General features: G+C 41.6%; 1 protein-coding gene and 1 pseudogene across 4 annotated transcripts in view; both read right to left on the minus strand.

Moving 5' to 3' along the window:
- The window catches only part of SEMA6D (semaphorin 6D), a 136,416-nt gene that overhangs the window by 78,950 nt on the left and 43,364 nt on the right, over positions 1–14,102 (minus strand). The gene's annotated exons all lie outside the window — the stretch shown is intronic.
- The window catches only part of LOC144826124 (small ribosomal subunit protein mS27 pseudogene), a 64,816-nt pseudogene that overhangs the window by 494 nt on the left and 50,220 nt on the right, over positions 1–14,102 (minus strand).

Genomic DNA, 14,102 nt, shown 5'->3' on the forward strand with positions numbered 1-14,102 from the left:
AATTTAGACATTAGCATCGGTAGTTGCGACCAGTACAGATGAAGTCAATGGTCGAACATAGTTCAAGCAATGAATAGGATGGTGCTGTCATATTATGAGGGTAGTTCATATCCTGGAGGAGAGTACTTAAAGTTGGTCGAGGGTTATTACCATTAAAACAGCATCTTTATAATTGTCAATCTTTATAAAAGAATCAAGCTGCCAATTCAAAGAAAATTTGTCTGCGAAAAGTCTATTTTGTACCTTATTTCTTAACACATACCATGCTTTGTTCTCAGCACCATATTTGACACAATGTCCAATCCAGCTGTGGATGGTCCAATCTCTCAAGTAAAAGAACTATTTTCTAAGCTGTGTTCATCTGAAAATTTTTTATCTGAGTCTTCTCGCCTGCATCAGCGTCAGCAGCTGAGGTGAAAGACATTCCAGCCTATGAGCAGAGCATGAACATTGGAGTATAGAGCAGGCAAAATTGAGAGAGAAAAGGAGATGAGAGAAACAGCAAATGGGAGCAAGAAGCCAGACTCACCGCTAAAGGTGTGACTTAAACAGCATGGCTCCTTTGCTCAACTGGAGGTGTCTATTTTTTCTAAAAGTGAACTGTCTGTTGGTAAATACCTATCTATTTACAGTTGGATGCACCCTTCATGGGGTATAGTTAATGCAATTTTCTTGTTTGCATCAGAATTACATGTAGATAAAGATTAAACACCTTTTACAAAAAAAAAAGAAATTCACTGACAAAAACAACAGTTAAGGGGATGTTATAGGTAGGAAATAGAATTTTAAAAACCTTAGAAATTCACAGAAAAAAAACATAAGTTACAGAGACGCTATAGTTAGACTCACACACCCACTTATTCACTCAAACAGCCTCTTAACACAACCCCTAACTCACTCACGCAAGCACTCACACATTCATACAACCATTTACACACCCATTCTTACATCCATACAAGCATCCACACAGTCGTTCACTCACCCATACATTCATTCATACATGCTTATTCTACAATGCACCCTTTAATAATGCAGTCACTTACACACCAACTCACTCAACCAAACAGCCACTCACTCAGCCATACAGCCACTTACACAGCCGGTCACTCAGTCGTATACCCCCTCATTCACCCATACATTCACTTGCACACCCACTCAACCACCCATACAGCCACTCACTCACAGGTACAGCCACTGACAGCCATCCACACAGCTACTCACACACCTACATATACATCCATATAACCACTCAAACACCACACACACTCAGGCACTCACACACTCATTCACACACATTCACACACATATTTGCGCATCAACACAGCCACTCACATAATGTTAGAAAGAGTATCACTCATTAGTAGTACACAAAGTATACTATTTTAACTTTTGTAGTACCTTGGTATATATGTTTAAGACTCAAACTATTAGAAAACACTCATACTCACTGGATGATGTCATCAGTGATGTCATTTGAGATATCATCAGTGATGTCACTGCCCATGTCATGAGTGATTTATAATGTGAGGCCATAAGCAGTGCATTGCAGGGGTGTAAGTTATAGTTAGCCCAGCTAACTATAACTGCTGAATTTCACTGGTTTTAAGCGATTGAAATCTGAGCCAACCTTAAACATCCCTGTAACCTTTGTGTTTTTTCAGTGAATATATATATCCCCACACATATTTTCTGATCTAAACGTTACTGAAATAAATGGCTTTCTTTTTAGCATGCACCACTCTTGATACCGCATTTTGATGCTTCAGCTGTTGGCCTGTTTCTTATGTTTCTCTCCTGCTGAATTACCAGATGGAAGTTCTCAGCAATTTGAATTCATAGGATCGAACCGTAATGACAATATAGGCGAAATCATTGATGAAATGGAATGAACCTAGGGCAATTACTAGTGTCTGAGAGTGCAACAAGAGGATCCATTCATCACCCTGTGATATGTTAGTTGCCCAAGAAAGTATAGGTATGCCCATATCTGGGTCAGAAGTTCACACTGTCAAAATACTTGATGGTTGCCTTGGTTTTCCTGTCTAAGTACATGTGACTTTCAGCTTGGACTATAATGATCTTACGAGGTAGGACCAATAATTATTTGCATATAGTTGCTCAGTTTCTGAAGAGGTCTAAGTGAACTAAAATGGTGAAATTATGATCTATGTGCAGACTAAACACCAGAAGCTCCGACTGATTAAAAAAATGTCATCCAGCAATTTTTGCGCTGCATTAATAACCAATATGGGGCTCTCATAAAATTATATTGTCAAAAAACAAAGAATAATAAATATTTTTATGCTCTTGCTCTCTATAAGGAAAGGCAATTGTACAGACGCCCAATGTACTGAAGATAGAGAGGTGTGGCGCCGCGGCCAGGGCGACTGACGCTGGAATCTGGGGATTACGGTTCGATCCCCGGCTCCGGCGGCAGATTAGCCCAGCACCATGTGACTCTGGGCAATAGCTCGCTTAATCTTCCCGACGGCCCCCAGCGCCTAGAGACCCTTACGGGTGATTGTGCGCTTTACAAATGTTGACTTTACTTTACTTTACTAGAAAAAGGCTATTACCCTACAGGCCGCCTGCATAATTCATGACTGGATTTCAAATCTCTTAGGACTGCTTGTGTGACCCATCTTTCATTGCATTTAGGGCTGATCTCTCAAGACTGTAATCAAACACTGAACATATATGCATTTTCTGATTATGCGCATTCGAGCGAGTTATTAGCCAGTAACCATTGCTCAAACTTGTACTTTTGACTGACACAGCAAATTTACTTTTTTGTAGGAATTCCTCATAATGGAACATGTCAATGTGTTAATTTTCCTTAGATTTAGATTTACGTGGTGTCCAAATGTAATTCCTTCCTAATCATACACATTGGCACAACTCAGTGTGCCATAAAGTGCAGATTTGGTGTTCTTTTTTCCATCCATTGTGTACATTTTACATTTCTTTTGTGCTCGGTGTGATAGAAACACCTTTGTGGTGAAGGTGGATCAATTTGCATTTTTTATTGGGTTATCCAGTGTCGAAGCTGCATACAGCTGCTCATGGGTTGCACCTCTAAAAAGATATCAGTGACTTCAAGCCTAATGCAACACTTGCTGGCCTCTTGATTACTGCAACCAACCCTCATTTCGGTAAGACAACTTTTGAAAGTGTTTTCAACTATTGCTACTTTTTGAATATTTTGTCATATCAGTTCTTTTGTTTCCCCATGCACTTCAATGGCTGGACCATTTATAGATTATTATAATGTGTGCTGACAGCACCATTCATCTCTGGGGCACCCTAGAATAATATCAGTTTACATTTGGGTCATTGGAACACAGTGATAGCAGTTTTGCCTTCATATACACACTGTTAAACAGTCCATTAATGTGCTTCTACCCAACCTTAAAACATCCTCAAATGCGTTTTTCTGAGGATTAGGTCATTTACTTTAGGAGTCACCTTTGTGTTACTGCAAATTCAGTGTTTCACAAATTACTAGCATATCTAATTTAGGCTCTTTTTATTCATGTTAAGGGAGCACCTGAGATGTGTAATTTACTGTAAGATCATTTGGGAATCTCATAATGAGACTAAGGAGAAATTAGGTTAACTGACATTAAGAGCCATTTGCGACTTGCAGAAGGCAAGAATGAAAGTGGCGATGTGAAGGATGGGTGCAAAAAGAGGAGCAAGGAGATTGCCTGATATGCGGAGTCAAAAGAGGTGCATTAGATACCATCAGACACTCCTACGATGAAGGTCTGCCAGCTATACTGATACTACTTGACATATCCGCTGCATTCTACACCTTCTCACACTCTATCTTGATCCACAGACTCATAGAGATTGAGGTCGTCAGAAAAGCTTTAGGATGGTTTAAAATTTTTCTTACAAGACAGACTCAAACTGTGCTTTTGGAACCCTTCAAATCCCGTACCATGACCCAAGGTAAGGCGGTGCCGTAGGACTCCTGATTCAGCCGCAGCCCGTGGAGGGAGTTACGGTGGGACAGGAAGGTGGGGCGGGGGAGGTGCAGGGCGGGGGGTGCTAAAAACCGGAATATGGACAATTGGAGGTAAGTAAACAATTTAATAAATAACACGAATTTCGTAGCGCGCCCTGCATCACAAAATGCGATGCAGTGCGTGCTACGAAATTCGTTTTATTAATTAAATTGTTTACTTACCTCCAATTATCCATATTCCAGTTTTTAGCACCCCCGCCCCTCCTTCCTGCCCCACCGTAACTCCCTCCACGGGCCGTGGCTGTCCTGATTAAGCCCTGCATTCTTTAATATCTAAGTGACCACCCTAGCTCAATTGGTAAGATCCTGGGGTTTTGAAGTCATCTGTTATGGAGAGGACACTCAAGTGATCATCTTCATGGGACCTTGACTCAAATCTATCTAAAGCAGATTCAGTAACTGTATGAAGATAATCGCTTCTTGGATGGCGTCTAACTGCTTACAACTAGACGGCGATAAGATAGACGTTCTGCTATTTCGGAAGGTTGATGCATACTGGTCAGTTGACTGGTGTCCTCCAGAATTGGGCATGGCCACCACGCCAAAAAGGTAGTGAAAACCCTCGGCATCCTGATAGATGAGACTGAGCAGGTAAGCTCCACTTGCGGCGCCTGCTTTGGTATCATGCGTCAATTCAGGAAGGCTGCCACTGCAAACCAGGAAAACCCTCACTCCGGCACTTATTGTAAGCCGTCTAAAGTAGACTATAGTAATGTCTTTCTGGTTGAGCTAAATGAGGAACTTCTGTCCAAGCTACAGGTGGTTTTAGAATATGGCTGCCTGTCTGGTCTGTAGACTCCCCCCTTGCATTCCTTCAGACCATACTTTCAAATCCCTACACTGGCTGCCGGTGAGAAAACAATCAGTATTTAAGCTCCTGTGCCCGGGTTACAAAACTTTGTTAGGCAAGTGCCCCCTATACCTTAAAAAAAAAACTTCAGGCATACCTGCCTAATTATAATTTCATGTCCGGAGGGCAACTCTTGTTATGCCCGCATCGCATATGCATGACTAGATACAGTGGGCGCTCTTTCTCCCATTTTGCGGCCCACCACTGGACCAGACTGCCTTTTTGCATTTAGTCCTGCTCTGACTTTGCTGGTTTTTGGACACTGCTCAGGACAAGACTCTTTTAACTCTGTGTTCTTCTTGTTCATGCGCCAAATCGCTGAGAGACCCCCTCGGGGTGATTAATTCTGTGCTCTACAAAATCCACTAACATAACAATTCCACTAACAACAACATTTATAGAGTGTCACAAAAATGATCAATCACTTTATATTACAGGAAGGCAGACATGATAAATAATGCGATAGTCCACTGATACATACATGACAAATGTGACGTGGATGTACAGCTATATTCCCACAGCTGCTGAACTCATACACAAATTTAATTTAATAGGGGTGAGCAAGAGGGTGGTTAGCAAAGAAATGGATAGAGGCTACCTAATACTATAATATTCGATTGGACTCTAACAGATGATTTTCTGTACTCATTCCTGACTAACATATATTTTGGGAAAATGATAAGAGAAACCTGACTGCTATCAGTGTGCTAAATCTCACAAAATATATATCTATTTTACTAGCCCAATTTCAGTTTTAAAAAAGACACCTTCCTTAACATATTGTATCATTGCTGGATGACCGCTGTAATATGCATGTGACAGATTTGGAAAAACAGTATATACATGGTTTCCTTACGTAAGTGCATTTTTAGACTGGAAACTGAATTGCAACATTGTCCCCTTCATGAGTTCTCTTTTTTTAAATAACCACTTGCTGCCTTCTCTGGCTCACGCTGGCTCACATATGTTCTTCAGTTAAGTAAAGCACTCTGCTGGCTCCAGAGGATACTATGTCTCCCTGTATAGATACCCCAATCTTTTTCTTTTTAAATGACATCAATTGTTTATCAGACAGGTTTGCAGTCTTTTGAAATGTATTTCATAAAGACTGAATGAGCAGAACAACTCCGCTCTTGTCCTTTTGCGAATAAGCGCGCTTGTAGGCTTAGGCAACAACGGGTAATAAGGTGGTATATCTTGGGTGATGCAGCACACAACAACTTTTGCATAGACAGACCTGATCAATAAGAGTTTGCTCGAGATTCATATTGTATGTATATTGCAAACTTTGTTTTCAAGCGTTGCACCTTAAAATGTATCACTCGACTGGCTGAATAAAGCCTGGACTGTGCTCGATAAAATACACTTCCTATGCATCAGGCCCTTCCACACACTATGGGGCCGATTCCGATCCTGGAAAAACGCTGTACAAATCGTGGTATGGAGCGTTTTCCCCATACAACTCGTACTTGTAAGGAGGCCACTACAACCTAGGAAGTACGATCCGTACAAATAGACGCACTCCATACAAATTGTAAAAAAGACCATACAACTCGTATATACAAGCAATTCTGATTTGGATTGCTCTGTACACAACGTTCCCATGTATTCCCGGCAGCAGTTTACAACCCGGCAAGTACGATTCGTACAAACGGCACTCCATACAGCTCTTTTTTTACAAGAGCCAAAAAGTGCCGGAAAAACCTTGTACGCCCTGAAAACAGTACGAGACAGACCCCCTCATGTACGTGTCGTACACCCCATGAATACAGGGGTACGGTGCGTATGTACGGTGCGTACGGATGGCACGGAAAGTGGGGTACGGTGCGTACATACGCGATGAAGGGGTACTGGTCGTGTACGCACCGTACAAGCACCGTACCCCAAAATCACGTATGTACGCACCCTACCCCAAAATCGCATACGTATGCACCGTACCCCAAAATTATGTATGTACGCACCGTACCCCAAAATCGCGTACGTATGCGCCGTACCCCAAAATCGTGTATGTACGCACCGTAACCCAAAATCGCGTATGTATGCGCCGTACCCCAAAATCGTGTATGTACACACCATACCCCAAAATCGCGTACGTATGCAGTGTACTCTAAAATCGCGTACGTAAGCACCGTACCCCAAAAACGTGATTTTGGGGTACGGTGCGTACATACGCGATTTTGGGGTACGGTGCGTACACACGCGATTTTGGGGTACGCTGCGTACGTACGTGATTTTGGGGTACGGTGCGTACATATGCGATTTTGGGGTACGGTGCGTATGTACGCGATTTTGGGGTACGGTGCTTGTACGGTGCGTACACGACCAGTACCCCAAAATCACGTACGTACTTTGCGTACATGCGCGATGTTGGGGTACGCACCATACACACGCCTCGCATGTGGGGGGACCCCTGTACGCCTCATACCCCTATACGACCCGTACCCCGGTATGAGTCGTACCCCTAGAACGAGTCATACCAGGGTACAAGGCGTATAGGGGTTCGCTTTGTTGCCCGGTACAAGTCATTCCCCGTATACAGGCCATTTTCCATACAAATCGTATGCTGACAACCCGGTACGAATCGTACTTGACGGGTTGGACAGCCTTTTTACAAATTGTATGGTCTTTTTTACAAGTCCGGGTCGTACAGCTTTTCCCGATCCGATTTGTAAGGATCGGGCCGATCTGTATGTATTTTTCCCGTACGAATCGTACTACACGGGTTGGAAGGGACTTTTACAATTTGTATGGAAAAAAATACAAATCCTATTTGTATGGAAAATAAAAATCCAGGATCAGAATCGGCCCCTATGTGTTCATGGCTCAAAGGGTGCTACAAGCCTAAAGATGGGGGTGGAGTGTTATTGGCATTAAGTATCATTTGTATTTTCAAATCTGAATCCATAACATAAATGTAAGACTGCAACCGAAATTTCATATGCATATTTTGGATTTTGTAAGAAGTCTGAGAGAAATATTTCGGGAAATAAGAGAGCAAAATGTCCTCTACCTACTTTATAGGTGTCATTTTTAGTTGTTTACCACCAACACCGTACCCTATTTAAAGTTTTCTTGGTCTCCTACATCATTAGATTTCATGCATGAATAAATAAACTGCAAGTGTGAAATACTGCTGCACCTCTCCTCCTCGAGAATGATTCTTTAACAGCAAGTATTTAAAGCGTACATACACAGAGTGGGATGTAATTTTATGACACAAGTGGCTTTATATAAATAGATCCCCTTAAACATGCATAACACTGCATGAATGCCTAACAGCTTGCAGAAAAGTCGAGAAAAATACCCTCATGTGAAAGGCAACGATTTTCAGCTCTTTTGAGAAATGTTTACTTGTTAACGTCTCATTTTATGTCACTTTTGAGATGTTTATTTCATACATGTATTTGTTGGTTCTGTGAGGAATAAAACAACAACTTTTGAAAACAGAGTTGGAATTATTTTTTTTAGCAGTGCCATTACAGTTAGGAATGAAGAAACGAGTCTGACAATATGAAACACAGGATTATTGATGTTTGCTTCTTTTCTGCACTGAGTAGGTGAGCATTTTTGTAAGCCAGAGTTGAAATATTGTTTCTTGTAGGGTCATTATACTTTGGGATGCAGTAGCACCTACAGAATGACATACTCTGAGCAAGAGTACTCTTGAAGGCAGTGAAACTGATCTGTGTCTAGCAAGGAGAGTGGCAGTTCCTTCTTCGGTATTTTATCACTTTGTATTGTATTATGCCTTGCAACAAACAGGTTATCTGACTTAGAAATGATCCTACGGGTCGACCTTAAATCAACAGATAATTTCAGATTCAAATATTAAAGTTCCACTCAGCAGTAACTCCAAATGCATTCGTGATGATAAATGCAGGTGTAAAAAGGGGGCGTCCAAAACTGAACCGCACTTGCAGCAGGCCTTGAAGCCACGCTGCAGCGAGTATCTACAAAACCAGCCAGCTGACAGTCAAACAGTGCAACCCAAGCTAAGAAACAATCGAGCATATAAAACAGGACACAGGGGATGAACATAAACATATGAGGGAGAGAGGAGTAGTTGAACATCTTACATTTTGATCAGCTTGCAAGGCCTCTTTTCTAGTTTGCACTAGTTTTTTTGGCTATCTGTAAAACCTCCCACAGTGCTTCATGTGGAAGCAGTACAATAATGTTAATATTATGTGCATGCACTGTGGATGCTCAAGAATTCTTGCCAATTCGGAACAATGTTACGGAACAATGTTACGTTCCCTGCAAACCATGTGCACATACAGACATGTAGCTAAACATATCCAAAGGCCTGGTTGTTTAAAATTGTAAGAAAATGTGACAATTCACAGTAATAAGCAAATCTCAGAGTCCTTTGTGTTTCAAAATAAGCGCCTGCATATCTGTCTCAAAGTTTGTATGACGATTTGAAAAACTCCCATCTCTATTTTGGATGTATGTCCCTGTAAGCAACTTTTTTTTCCCTTTTCTTTGAGGTTTCTCTACCGGGAATGGTATCACGTATTTATAAAGAAAGTGTGATGGGATTTAAACAAGGAGTGCTTTGCCACCCACCTGCACACATTAAGCACTGCCTGTACATCTTGGATATAATTGCCACTACTACAACATTATCTTCACATCCTTTAATTATGAGCTCTTTCTCCTTTTAGTGCTACTCGTAAATTCCCAGGACCCATCTTCTTAGACTTCACTGTGTTATTCACTGTTCTTTTGATTTCTGACAATAATAAGCATCTCCAATTCCTGCCCTGCACACCTGTGTGGCGCTCTGTAAACCATGCCTTATGTATTACCTTTGGAGGTGGAAAGTCGCTCTTCTTGAACCCACAATGTCACATATATGTTAGGGCCCATATAGAGGAAATATTTTGGGGACTTTCTTAGTCAAGGTAATTTACAGAGTTTAGAATAAGTGAGACTTGCGTGTGGAGCAAATATCCCCTCTTCTCTATCCAGCCTCAATGCCACAAATGGGACCGTTCAGTGCAATAAGGATCCCGAAGTGGACTCCGAGCTGGAGTTTCATATATACGTTTTTTTCAAGCCATAAATATGAAAAGGGTTGATTTGATTCCCTGCTCTTGATCTTAGAACACAATTAATTTTACTGGAGTAAATGTCAAACGCTGCTTGCAAGACAGTTTGTCACTTGCAGGTACGTTGCCAATATAAAGTTGGTTTGAAACACAAGTGAATACCCCAAAACTTCCATCAAATCGAATTTCAAAACACATTCATCCATGAGACTCCCAATTTGTAAACTTAATTTTGATAAATTACTTGAAGATTAGTGTTTAGAGTTAAGAGGCAGGGTTTTCTTTTAAATTGAAGAAGTAAATACAACCATTTTTCAACCAGTGTGCCTATTCTAAGAAGGCCCGACTTTAATACTAAAAGTCTATGTAAAGTAATGTTTGCTTTAGTGGCCCTATAATGTACGTAGTTCGCATAATAGAAAAGACTGCCCTTTTACGTAATTGGAACAGCATACATTGGCAAAGATTTATTTTTTAGCCTCGAGGGAAGTCGCGTTTAGCCAAACAGGATGGCCTTCATACATTGATTGAACTTTCTTTTAATCCATTGACAGCTTCTAATTTCCTCTGAGCTAAATTTAATACAATCAAAAATCTGTATAGGATTTAAGAGATTTCAGCATAACTTAATCCCAAAATAATTTAACAATCTAAAGGAGTGCTAACTGCGACCACGTGCCACTTCTTTGGTCATTTTGATGTTTATTTTTAGATGATTTCTTGAATTATATTTCATAAAATGGTGTCACCTCCTTTGTAGGCCAATAAGAGTCTATTGGCAATCAGCATACATTAGCATGCAGATCATATTAAGACCCAGACAATCAATCTATCAGGGTTCTAATAGAGCGCAGCTAATCACCCGTAGGGTCTCAAGGCACTGAGGGGTGGGTTCTGCAGTTCAGTCGGTTGCACGGATTCTGCACATACACAGAACTATGCGCAGGAATACGGGACCTTGGTGAATGGGGGCTAAGCCTTCCTACAGCAACAGTACCCACAATCCCAGGACCGACTAGCTATAGTGTCTCACTCGCTCTCCTATACAATCATGAAGATGCAAATGATTAGACACCGCAGAACGCAACACTCCCGACTCCCTCAGGAATCGCAGTAACAAGAGATACCCTTTCGCTCACTCACTCACTCATACTTGTGCACAGTAAGAATTGGCTGAGACAGGAGTATAGTTTAAAATGTTTATTTTAACTATTGTGCTCTATAAAGCAGTATTCGAGCCACTACTTGTACAACAGCGAAATGCATATACTCAACACAGTTAGCATTGGAGCAAGTCCATGTATTATAAAGGGAGATGTCATCTTATAAAGACAGTGGATAAAGGGCTATAAGTCCTAACCACCCTCCCCTAGGTAAGAAGAAGTATTGTTATATAATAGAAGTTATCTGGGCTTTGTCAGCAGACCCCATACCTTAGTGCCTAGATGGTATATCTACATTATGGCAACAGTACGGCTCTTCTTCCTGGAAAGGTCCCTCTCCAAGTGTGTGTTAACCAAACATGCCTTCCCATAATATCAAAGCACGAGTCTTCAGCAGCCGCAGCTGTGTTAGCATCTTAAGTCAAGGTGCTAGGGACTGACCAGAACAGAATAACCTTGCTCACCGTGTTTAGACTAAGCTCTAGGAACAGACAGAGAACGCACAAAGCAGATAGTTCTCATGTGAAAGGCATAAAAAGAGTTTTGCAAAAAAAAGTAATGTATTAATGTGTGCAAAAGTGGCATCATGGCAGCAGAGCTTGTGCTAACTTAGCATATCGACAATGTCCCTATTGGCCATATGACAAGTCGAAGAGCCAGTTCAAACGGAAAGCCAGGTCTTGAGGTCTTTCCCGAATTGAAGTAGTAAGGGTGATTGGCTGAGATGTACAGGAAGAGAGTTTCAGGTTTTGGCGGCGAGGCAGGATAAGGATCATCATCCGCCCGTGGTCTTGCAGGTCAGTGGGATAGTGGCCAGGGTCCGGTTCGTGGAGTGGAGGTGTCTGGTGGGAGTATAGAAGGCGGGGTAGTGGTTGAGGTATGCAGGCCCTCTGTTGTGGAGACATAGAGGAAAGCTCCCAGAAACATTGAGGTTCTCATCCAAAGTAAGCATTGAACACCAAAAGTGCACAGTCTTTAATCAGAGGATCATTAAATGGAACCACTGACAAATTACTCTTGCAAACCGAAGTTACCCTCGTCCTTGTGCCAACATGCCACGCAGGTAAGACAGGATCTAAAGCTACCAACTCTGCCAATCAGAGAGCATATTAATGAAAACAAAGGCTGCCATGCAACGTGAAAAACAAACATGCAAAGAAGAGGGGTTTTTATGTCATGAATACTTTGCCAAACAGGTCAGAGAAGAAAAATGTATTAAATTGCAGAACAGGTTAGAGCGTCAAGTATATCATTTGTGGAACACCCAGCTTTGAATCACGTGGAAGAAGGGAAAGTGGTTATTTGCACCAGTCATCCCCTACAATAAAATTGACTGTGAAATATTTGCTTCATCACCTAAGATCAGTCTGAAATTATACTTTGTTAGGTCAGTCGGTGACATTGTGAGGGGTATACCACACTAGCAGTCCTTTATTATGGAAACAGCAAACTTGATCAAAATGTGGGGGAACTTTGAATTATACCTTGACATACCTCCTAGATCTGAATTCTTCTGACTTATAAGCAATGATTTTAAAATACTGCCCCTTAGATTTAGCCAACTGGAGGTCTGTACACTGCTTTGGTCTGCATATCGCTTCAGAACCTGAAGGTTCAAAACCCGTATGATGTATATTCCCAGCTAAATGGAGTAACTGGAGTATGAGTCTTAGATTCACAGCTCTCTGTAACAAGCGCTATATAAATGCAAACCTTTCATTCTTCTACCACTCCACTTTAATTTTTAATATCCAAATAACAGATTCACATGTCCACCACTCAAATTAATTTCATATTTCCCAAGACTAATTTACATCTAATCCTTTTTGGGTTTCGGAGTAGTGTGCTACTCGCCGAAGAGCACTTCAATACCTCATCAGGGGTAGCAAGCACTAGATAAATGCAAACGCTTCTTTTTCAATCCAAATAACAAACTGACATGACCATTGCTGAAATTAATTTGATAGCTCCCTGTACTACTTCACCACTAATCCTTTTTGAGTTCCAAAGTAGCGTGCTACTCTTCGAAAAGTGCTACTATGCCTCGTCAGGTGTAGTAAGCACAATATAAATGGAATTTACAATTACATAATTTCCCTCCATGAAAAAAAATAGGAAAAGCCTTTTTTAAAACACTGTGAAGGGGATGGCAAATGTGCTGCCAGTCCTGACTTTTCTTATGAATTAATTCTCTGCAGCCAACTCTTCAAGGACAGAATGGCCTTGTCATGCTTTCCAACAAACCCAGATTGCCTCTGCAAAATTCTAAGGACAGTGAGTAATGTTCTAAAAAGAATTTATCAGCAACAGGATAACTACCTTCCCCCACAGGCTGGCTCCTGAAACAGTAATTAACAAGCATTAGAAATGCAATAGGTCTCGGATTTTTTTGAGTTGGAGGTAATGGCATTGTAAATGGCAATGTCTTGTAGCCATGTGTTATGGAGTGTATGCATGTGGTGTGTAGTGGAAATATGTGTGTTGGATTGGACTAGTAGCAATGGTGCATGCTGCGCTTTAGGTGAATATTTTTAAAAGTAAGTGCAGCATAGTGCGATTGCTACAATAGTTAATTGTAGATGCGTTAACAATTGATGTGTGCACTGATGGGTGGTGGTGTGTGTGCCTGTAGAAATTGTGCACTGATGGCTGGTGGTATGTGTGCTTGGTGGAAGCATGCAGTGCCGGGTGGAGGTGTGTGTGCCTGGTGGAAGCGTGCACTGACGGCTGGTAGTGTGTGTGCCTGTTAAGTGTACAGAGATAGTTGGTAATGTGTGTGCTTGGTGAAAGGGTGCACTGACGGCTGGTGGCAAGTGCGCCTAATGAAAGTGTGCACTGACAGCTGGTGTTGTGTGTGACTGGTGAAAGTGTGCACTGACAGCTGGTGGTGTGTGTGTGTGTTTGGTGAAAGCATGCACTGACATTTGGTGTTGTGTGCGTGGTGGAAGTATGCACTGACGCATGGTGTGGTTTGTGCTTGGTGAAAGCGTACATTGATGGCTGGT

This window comes from Lissotriton helveticus, chromosome 3_2, assembly GCF_964261635.1.
Source record: "Lissotriton helveticus chromosome 3_2, aLisHel1.1, whole genome shotgun sequence".
Lineage (NCBI taxonomy): Eukaryota > Metazoa > Chordata > Amphibia > Caudata > Salamandridae > Lissotriton > Lissotriton helveticus.